Raw genomic sequence first — 10,610 nt, 5'->3', positions numbered from 1 at the left:
ACACACACACACACACACACTCACCTGTTTGTCATGTGTGCACTCACCCTCCCACACTTTGCTCCTACACATCCACATCTACAACCCTGCATCCCTGAAGCTGCACACAAACCTCGCTCGCCCGCTCTTTCACATCTCATTTTCCCTTCACATTATCAACCAGCTGTAGTAAAAAGCCCAGTCAGTTAAAATAAAACAGCGCTCCTGTGACAGAACACTGATTGGAGACACATTACATAAATTACAAACCTGTCTCAACAGGTGAGCGCAGTCATTATGTGATATTGAGACAACAATTCTTCCATAAATAACATGATTACACAAACATTTGCTTCTCCTTCCCCTCCGCTGCTCCTGCTGCTCAGGAACTTTTATGCAAATACAAACACTCAGAGAGGACTGATTGATATGTATCTGCTCATGTGAAGGCAAAATAGTAATTGAGTTTGTCGTTTTGCATGTCATTCTTGGATTTTGGGGGGATTTTTCGTTTTCAAATGCTTTCTTTTTTTGAGGGCGGTGTAAGTGGGTCCTGAACAAACATGATAGGAAAGCTCTGGCAAGGAAAGTCTGGAATCTATAAATGCGCAGCATTTTTATCAAATGTCAAACACTCTATGAAATTCAAATAATTTTGGCGCAAACTGCAAAGCTGTTCCTGTATGTAAAGCATATGGAAACAAGGGAGAGACATCCTGCCTTTCCAGGAATCACACGGGATTTTCAAATGTTTCATGCATTTCTGTTCACTCTCACTGTGTAAATAATTAAATTCTCTTGGCTCAGTCTATTGTTCACTTACTTGCATGGAGGTACGAAAATTTTTGTTGAGCACAAAACTGCAGTATGTCGTTTTCCCGCTTTGTTCTCTTTTGCGACAGCTTTTGAAATTAAGGGAGTTCAAGAAAATGGGATTTAGAAATTTCAAGTCACAGTGTGGAGAGCAGCGAACAGAATGGCTTGGCCTCAGCGGGTCAGAAACAGTGTCTTCATCATGGTGGGAGGTCAGCTGAGGGAGAAATCCTCACACCATGATGTGAATGGCTTTGTGCACCTCTGCACATGTGAAGGGTGATGGGGGGGATCCCAGCAGGAGATGAGGAGATGTATTATTCAGACGTGCCCAACTCTGTGGTTGTGAGACAGTTCGGGGCTACAACAAAGGTCAAAGGCCTCCCCGTGTTATTGCTCTCTGTGCTGTCAGTGCTGTCTTCATGCAGAGGCGGTCTTCCCACATTTTCATTGGCAGGGGTCATTGACCTCACCGTGGTTTACACGGAAAAGGAGGAGGAGGAGGAGGAGAAGGAGTGTGATTGCTCCGTCGGTCCCTCCCACAGCCGTGCCGGTTGGTGTGAGAAAAAATATCGAAAGAATTTAATTTTAAAAAGGTGTGAGATGTTTTAGGACTTTTACAAGAGAACTGACGAAACCTTTGTTTCATTTCATTTCAGTTCCAGTCTCAGAGCTTGGTCACACGATCCCTCTCATTAAGAGATGCTGAAAATCATGTGATGAAAGCTGAAAAACTGCTTTTGGCCCAGACTGAGATTCACTGTCACTATTCAGTTCACCCTAAACAAATAAGACATGTATTCTTACGCAGAAACGAATATTTTAAATGTTAATGTTGCCTGTAATCGCAGTTCCAGTGTGCAACGTTTATTTTTGATCAAAGGTGAATTGTTTCAGAAATATTCTCTCTGTGAGTTCTTCCACTTTGAAGTTCACAACTTTAATTTTATGCCTCTACATCATGTTGATTCGTTGGTGAAGATTTCAACTGAGCCTGAATTTGTGCAGTAAACAATTCATTTGGTTTGTATTATTATAATTCCCTTTGAACTTGGGCTTGTCTCAGCAGCGCCACACCAAACAGCCTCGGCAGAAGCAGCAGCAGCTGCAGCAGTTGCTGGGGGTTTGCCCACAGCTGACAATGGGACAGCAGGGCAGCGTGGACCGTGACTGTCTGCGACGTATTCCCAGAGGCCTGCAAGTGGCTGAACCATCAGGACACCACAGGAAGGATGTAATCACCGCCATTACGCTCCAGGTGCAGCTGAAATAAAAAGGGGGAACAAGCCTCCGGTGGTGTTGCCGTGGATCAGAATCCAATTAAACACTGTTTAGCTCGACACAAACTGCCAGTCATAGCCTGTTGACTCATGAAATTAATGTATTGTCATGGCACAAAGAGACTGTTGCAACAGAGACTGTGGCATGGCCCAAGGCAGGACCCATTCAAGCCACTGCAGCTTCATTCTTGGGGTATGTAAATTTCGTTAGGGAATTGAAGTGTCAGAGAGATGACACAATGTTGCATCAATAATTCCAGCAGTTCGATTCTGGGCATTTTACTGTCTCACTGCTCACTTTTGAAGGTCATCTGCGTGCTTGCACAAACATGCATCATGTAACTACTCCCAAATGCAGTGTCACATTTATCCCCTGAGGTAATTTATGCATACATAAAAGCTAGTGGAGGTTAAAGGTTGCTACATTGCTGGGAAACCTGGTAATGGATATTTGGAAATACCCCGAAGAGGTAACAAATGAGAGGTGTAAAGTTAAATGTCCTGTGAAATCATCAGGAGACCAGAAACAAGCTGCCTTTACAGCCTCGGGGAGGTTTCCACAGACAATTATCTGGGGCACAACCACAGCCCTCAGCTCAGTGTGACTACAGGTCAGCGTGGCAGCGCCGCTCGCCGACTGATGCTGCTGGAAAGTCGGAGCAGCCCCCGGTGGATCACCGTGAAGGAGAGACGAGGGCTCACCCAGCTTGGTGTACCGCCACGGAGCGGGGTCCACGCCTGCTCGCTCCAAGCAGGTGCTCAGTTCCAGCGGCTTAATGCGGGACGCCACAGTGCAGGCAGTCCATCAAAACCACTTTGGATCAAATTAATGCAACCAGGTGTGCCCCTGCAGTTGGGGCTCAGGTGACACCTGCTACTTCTCTTTAATTAGAGCTCAAACAGCTGTTCCAGCGTAGACAGAGACGGAGACGGTACACAGGTTAGTCTGCTCCCTCACTCGCCGCTTGATACTGGTCACATTTGATTATTGCTGCATGATTTGAGTGATGCTGATTCAGGAATCAATAACTGGATATTTGGTTTCAGCCTTTAGAAACCGCAGGAAAAAAAAGATGCATTCAATAAATTGTATGTGTTTGCCTGTTTGAGTAATCCCCCGTTTTCAACTCTCCTTCGGTGCATTTATTCAAGGAGTATGGCACTTCTGGCCAAAACGACTCACTTCTGACAAATATGACTCACTTGCTAAGCAAGGCAAAGATAAAAGTGAAGGCAGTCTTCACCTCGTTATTCTAGTACTGTGAAGAATCTTTAGGGGCTGCGAGCTCTTAGGGTAGTTTAGGTAGCTTTGATCTTTCTTGGTTGCAGTAATAAGCATAGTACAGATGAAGAGAGAGGGGATCCATCTTGAAATATGATTTCCCTCTGGTTCTTTAACAAGGCTAAAAAGAGGTGGGTGGTCAGCTCCAGGGGCTCTGCAGGAAAATGCCTAGCTCCTGAGATGGTGTGAATGTGGAGCTCATGCATATGGACGAAAAGGACTTGAAAAAAAATGATGCTACTCCAAACGTTTGTGAGCATTCTCCGTCAGCGCCCCTTCAAATGATCTGGAAGTCTGCAAGTTGGAGGATGTGCATTGTAACGCAGACAGAACATTACTAACCCTTACTCTGCAGAGAATGCACTGCAGGAAAAGAAAAAAAAAATAAAAATTAACAACACCGGGCAGATGATTAATGTCTACATACATATGCAAATATACAGCATATCACATTTCGATGCTGAGAGTGCACTGTCATACAGGGCCTTGGATTCAACATTTTTTCATTTATTTATTTATTTTTAAATTGGATCTCCTGCTTGCTTTTATGGCATTTATTCTTTCCTTTGACAAATGCAAACCCAAGCGCTCCTCCCCGCCACTTCTGTCCTGGAACTGTGCAAAGGTCAGACCCTACAGAGGAAGTTCATTTACCAGCAGAGAGCAGTGTTGTGGCAGCAAAGTCCTCCCCCTTCAAAGCTTAATAATTTAGTATGCAAAGAGGTAACAAGAGATAGTCAGGTGTGTCATGCTTTCTTTGTTGACAGTGTTTTGACTCCAAAGGCTTTTCGGCAGGTCAGATTCACAAATGACATCCAAAGTATTGCAGAGCAAGGCTGTAAAACAGAGATTAAGGCTTCAAAACTTCTGTCAAGACGCACAGGAGGGTTGACTGTATGAACAGCACTAAAAGAAATGTAGTTTCTATACTTCAATAAACAGAACAAACGAAAAATGAAAAAGGTGGGCTAGCTGCAAACATATCAGCCAAATCTCCTCAGTGAAAGAGTTCAAATTCAGCGTCACAAATCAGTGAAATGCATAAAGAGGTTGCTTTCAGCGTCCTGATGTGTGTCCGATTTCAAATTGGCGAATACAAAAAGAGACTAAAATTGATGTATCTGAGCTTTTTACACGTGCAAAAATGTGATTTTGGCTTACAAACACAACAGGAGTTCAGGAGGATACCCAGAGTTAAAAATGAGCAAGAGGAAAAAAACTAAAACAAAACACAAAACACACACCTGAGTTGAGAATGCCTTTTGGCAGTTTGTGAACAACAACAACAACAACAAAAAAAAAAAAGAAATAAATCTCTTGCCATCTGATGTTGGCACACGTTACCAGCTTCGAACTGAGTCTGCAGTCACCTCTACTTGTGAAAAGCAGTCCGTTCTTCATTTGAGGGCGAGTTGGAAATCTAATCCTCTGGGTGAATGCTTCCGTGGAGCATGTCAGTATGCGGGAGGGTAAATGTAGGCACTTGTTTGCGGTGGAAGGAAGAAGGTGGTTAATTTTCGTGGCACCTGTGACCTGCCGCTGCTTCTGTCCCAAACAACTGCCTCTTTGAATAAGGAGAGGGAGAGGTAGATGTATCATGGCAGATCGGATTCAGAGGCAGAGTCTCTCTGTTTTTTTTCTCTCTCAACGGTATTGGACAGTCACATGCAGAGTGATGTCAAAGTGTCATCACATGGTATTGATCGAGCAAAACGAAGGAGTTGATTGATGATTTCCACTGTACCCCCGACAAAGGGGCTTTATTTGCACTCAGCTCCATGCATGTGGGACAGAGATGCTCCAATATGGATGGAAATTCTTGACATTTTCAATCCCGTTTTATAATAAAATAACATAAAAATATACACTTTTTTTTGTATCAGGTTATCTGAAACATATTAAGCGTGTTTCAAGGAGGCCAAAACACAAATATAGCTGGGTAAAATAATTCAATTCTCGAACCAGCTGCCTCTTGGCTGAACAAACATGCCCAAGGGCTCTTATCACATCCAGCCATCAAATGGGTGATGATCCATCATCCAAGTTCTGTGTTCACATTGTGAAACGTCAACCCCTCGGAATAAATCTTTAATATGTTAAAATGGGTTTCATATCCATGAATTTGGGCTGGAAGGTACAGTAAAGATTCTCCACGTTAGAAAAATATATAGGACAATAAAAAAAAAAAAAATTGCCCATTTTAATTTTCACTTTACTGAACGGCCTTTCAACAAGGAGCAGACGAATTGTGGGCCACATTGCCAAATTTCCTTTAACGTTCTATTTTTTTTTACATTTTATTTTCTTCCCTCATCAAAAACAAATTATAACATATTACTAAACCCTGCTATCAAAAAAAAAAGAAGAAACAAAAAAAAAAAACAAATCTGGTAACCTTGGAAACTGCAGTCTTGTTTGAAATGGCTGCAGCCCCTGGTCCTTTTCGGTTTCAGATTATGCAGACATGCTTAACTTTAATTTACTTTGATTATGCTAGTCATACACTTTGAATTAAATCTTTATGACAAAGTTTAATTCTCCACACTCTCTCAGAAATACGTTGAAAGCAAAATTCATAAACTGTCTAAACGTAGCTTAAGACACGCAGCTGAGCTGAAGGAGTGCTGCACCCCCTAAGCTTCTCATGTTTACTTTGAAATCAAACCCAACCAGTCCATCAGCCCCCTCTGTGTGGCTCAGAGAAGATTTGCCCCGGGGCGGGGCACGGGGTGGGGTTTGTCCTGCCTTGCCTGTGGGCCTTAAAGTTTGTCTTATATTAACTTGATAGCATTTTTGACATTGACATTTTGAGCTAACAATATGAACGGGTAAAACGCTCACCCTCTCTGTCTCTCCTCTGAGGAATAACTTCTCAGAAGCGTGATTCACAACTCACCTTCATTTGCTGCAAAGCAAAGGATTTAGCAGCTCTGCGGTAATCAATAACGTACTTTGTGGACCTAATCCATGCAAACAGTTAAAATGTGAGTGGGAAGACCCTTTGATTCTCTGTCTGGCCACAGAAAACATTTCCAGTTGCCACATTTCCTGCTGATGAAACACTGTGATGAATCCTTTGCTTGTAGGATGTGAGATTTGGCAGTTCACTGACTCCAGGCAAACTTGGCAAGACCGACTAGTTTGTATTTTAGCACGGTTAGACTGAGGGAGTCTCAAACCGAATCCTCTCCCTGATATGGCCCCGTAATCTCGGTGCTAATGCTAAGTAAAACATAGACATACTGGGATTCAGCATTGTAGCCCGTGTGAAGTCATGAAAACAATCCAAGCTGTTACAGTTTTTTGTTTTTTTGTTTTTCATTTCAATGCAGTTGCTGACAGCAACTGATTTGAGCAGTAAGGGAATGTATCCGAGTTGTACGACAATTTGACACCATCAAATATCATTTTGTAATTATTCAAGCAGAAAACATTTGCATGTGTGGCCTTTACAATCAACAACATCATCATCTGTGTCCCTGGCATTATCTCAGGCTATTAAACACAACAGTATAATCAAAATGGGAATGTATCAGACAGACATACAAACCACAAAAATCCACAAAAACAACCCAACAACTAACTGAACAAATAAGCAAACACCCACTTGCGTCGTCGCACGTATACAGAAATGCTCACATCTACACTTACAGATGCAGTAACCTGAAAGTGTTCAGACACGTGTCAATACTAGACACATGTCAAAGATAATTAAAGCAAACAGGAAGCACCTCAGGGCAGCACAGTGGTGCGATGGTTGGCACCGTTGCCTCACAGCGAAAAAAGATAATGGTTGGATAGATAGAGGATGAACTTCAGCCCGAAGGGTCTTCATACTTTTTGTGAGCGAGAGATTTCAGTGTTGGATTCAAGATTTTCACTTTTCTGAGAGTGGATTGATGGACAGAGATGGGAATTTTAACACAATCAAGGGCCTTTATGCTTTCTGAAGCCACAGCAAAATAAACACACGTCCAAAAATTCACCTATTAAAACTTTTAGGGGTTTTTTTTTTTTTTTTTGTGCCAAGCACAAAGAAACTCTTTCAACTAATTATTTATGAGTGTAAAGTTTTTTGTTTTTTTTTTTTGTAATTTCATCGAAACGCCTGGGAATTAGATTTTTTTTGCAAACGTAATCTTCCCATGGGAATGTGTGGGATTGGCTCACACTATAGTTGTTGCAATGATGACATCATTCAGCGCAACGGAAAAGACTAATAATGTCCGTCAGCACTCTCCTTCAACAAAAACTGACCTGCGTGTACACCGTATGCATCTTCTGCCACCGCTGCAACATTTGCCCCACATTAGTCTACACCTGTCTCACCGTCCTGCCCATACCAATTCTACACACCCCACGCACAAGATGATAGCAACATCCCAAGACAATGCACCACCTCAGTTCACAGATCTGATGAGAGGTATTTCAGCCTCACCCTCAATTTATTAGCTTTGCATTGCTGCCACACATTTCATTTTTTTCCCCACACAGTACAGTACACGGGGGCATGATTACCTCTCTACCTGTGTGATGGAGACATTTCCTTTGTGACTCGGGTTCCCTTCATGCTTTCATTACAGCACAGCCATACATCTTCCCTGTATCCTGACGGTGTTCAGGGGCTGCAGCAGCCATCTGGGGATGTATACAGACATACAACACTGTATCATTTGTGGCAACCTATCAACACTAGCCTCACCTTTTTAATTCTGATTTGGGTGGGGGGGGGGGTCTCCTGCCAAACAAAAGAGGCCATTGAGACCAACTCTCTTGCAAGAGACACATGAATCATCACTGACAAGGCTCCTCCCCTTGCGACAGAACAGCCATGCATTATCTACCTCTGTAAAGGCCTTGATCAATTAGTCAATCTCTCAAATGCGGCCCTCAATTAACAAGGTGGTTCCCTCAGCTGCTGGCTCCTAACATGTAGCGCATCACTTGACACTGCCAACTGAAGCAGCTCTTTGCCACGGCTCTCAGGGCCGATATGGGTAAGTATACGAAGGGATTCGTCTATAGCCTTCGCCTGTGAAGTTGAAAATGGGGGAGGTAGCAAGCATCTCTCTTAGATTGGTGTGCTCAGGGATGCTGTTAAAGAATTGATTTTGTTATAAATTCAGAGAGAAGATGCCAATCACCTGTCCTGGCTGCCAAAAACACCCAGTCCGAACAGAATTTGAAACGAAAAGCAGGGCTAAAAGGAGATGTCTGCGCGTTCAAACAGAATACAGATTGGCAGTGGGATGTGTGGGCCAACACTGCTCCAGATCAACATGCCACTACCCGAAGTCCACTCCAAAAGGGGACTCTGGTGTGTGAGGGGTTGTGGTAATTTTAGCAATCTGTTCCCTTGGCTTGGAGCTACTCGGGCTGTTACATGTTTGAAGTCGTACCCCTGGCAAGATGTCCTCCATTTCCCACCAATAGTGTGCCACGCTGCCGCTCGGTCCAGAAGCTCCAACCTCTGCGTGCTCTTTGCCGCACTCGAACGCCCCGCGTCATTTGCTCTCCTGAATTTCCAGACCACTGCCCTCGATGTTTAGATGTATTTATCCAACCCAATTAGTGTGTGTGGATTAAAATAGAGGTTGATGTTTGAGCGGTGACATTGGGGAGTTTTTAGAGAGAGTAAAGGAACAAAGTTTGAACCTGCTAATGCTAATGTGAGCCATGTCTCTGCGCTGCACATTTAACTTAAAAATAAGTGCTTCAATCAAACCTGAGCATAAAGTTACACAAAACTCAGGTATCAACTATTATAAACAACTTGGTACAAAATATATCAACAAGGCGGCAACATTATACATTTCCTTTTTTCTTTATTCTGCTTTTTTACTTTTTATGACACATCAATTGCATTTGCTTCTTTTTATTGAATGCTTATGAAGCAGAAAATATCCCCACATTTTTAAAGTCAACCTGGGTGCAGTTACCATGTCTTCAAATCAGTCTCACATTCACAGGCGGGGAAAGAGCTCTGTAATTTCCCTCTTGATGACTTCATGAAATCTCTTGAGCGAAACAAATAACAAAGTGGTCTGTTGGCCATTTCCAGGCTTGCCTGCGGATACATCTCGTACGTAGGTATGTTGTAGGCGTTATTTGTTTGAATTCACTCCGCTCAGCACAGCGGTGACAATGTGGGAGAGGACACAGAAGGAAAATGTCCAGCAGGTCTCAGATGATCTCGACAGAAGTGCTAACCCATGTAATAGAACTACTGTGTTCTCTCTCAGCCAGAGAGCACGACACATGAATGGCCACACAAATCCTCGCATTAATATTGGAGTTGATGGACTCCCATCAAAGCTGCTGGCCCAGATGCATTACATTTCCTGCCTCATTGAAATCGCCTTTTTCCTCCCTTCATTGTTTTTCAAATTAAACGTGCTTTGTCGGAGGAGTGTCTCCTCTCCTCGGAGGAAAAATGAGCGCCGTGGATTTCATTTTATTTTTTCCAGGCGGCCGACCGCTAAAATAATCCTGCTTACGTTGTGCTACATCCGTCTTTTACCTTAAGTGGCTGTGATTCTTTGTAAACGTGGGGATGTAATTTGAGGTAAATGGTTAGCTCTGACGCAGTCTTATACTCCTACAAATAAACAAGCAAAGATGGAGCTCGTCTAGAGATATTTGGCTTATCTGTGTCTTACTCACAGCCCCAGTCATCCGTGGGGCGCTTTAACAAATCGGTTAAATTTCCTAAATGCATCAAAACGCTCGACTATTAAACCTTCATTTTAAGTATGCTCTTGCTCTGGTGCTGCTCGCTGTGTGGAAATAATGCCTCCTCCTACATTCTTACAGCAGTAGGACTCCAGGTGAGGGCATCTCAATCATTTTGTACATGTATCCTCATGCGGCCTGAATTCTGCCTGACAGCCTGCATAATTGCAGGACTCCCGTGGGCCTCACAGGTCCTAATGAAGGTATATACATCCATGTGTGCGTGTGTGTGTGTTTGTATATTTAAAGAGAATATTAAATGTGATATACGGTGAGAATAATTACAAGTACTTAGCCCGCTGGAGCACTGAGCTATGTGTTTTAGTTTTGCCTCAGGTTGTTCACATAAGTATGCCACTGCACAGCTAATGCTCTGCCTTTCATCTTTCCGGTCTCCAACGTGTCATGCGCTAATGTCACTTCCCCGTGTACGGACGACTGCTGCCGTTGAGTTAGATTTGGTTATAGCAGCGCTTCGATGAGATAATTCAAACACAAATATACAAATATTCCGTCCGTGTCTC

The sequence above is a fragment of the Echeneis naucrates genome, chromosome 8 (assembly GCF_900963305.1).
Source record: "Echeneis naucrates chromosome 8, fEcheNa1.1, whole genome shotgun sequence".
Lineage (NCBI taxonomy): Eukaryota > Metazoa > Chordata > Actinopteri > Carangiformes > Echeneidae > Echeneis > Echeneis naucrates.
This window is presented reverse-complemented; position numbering follows the sequence as displayed.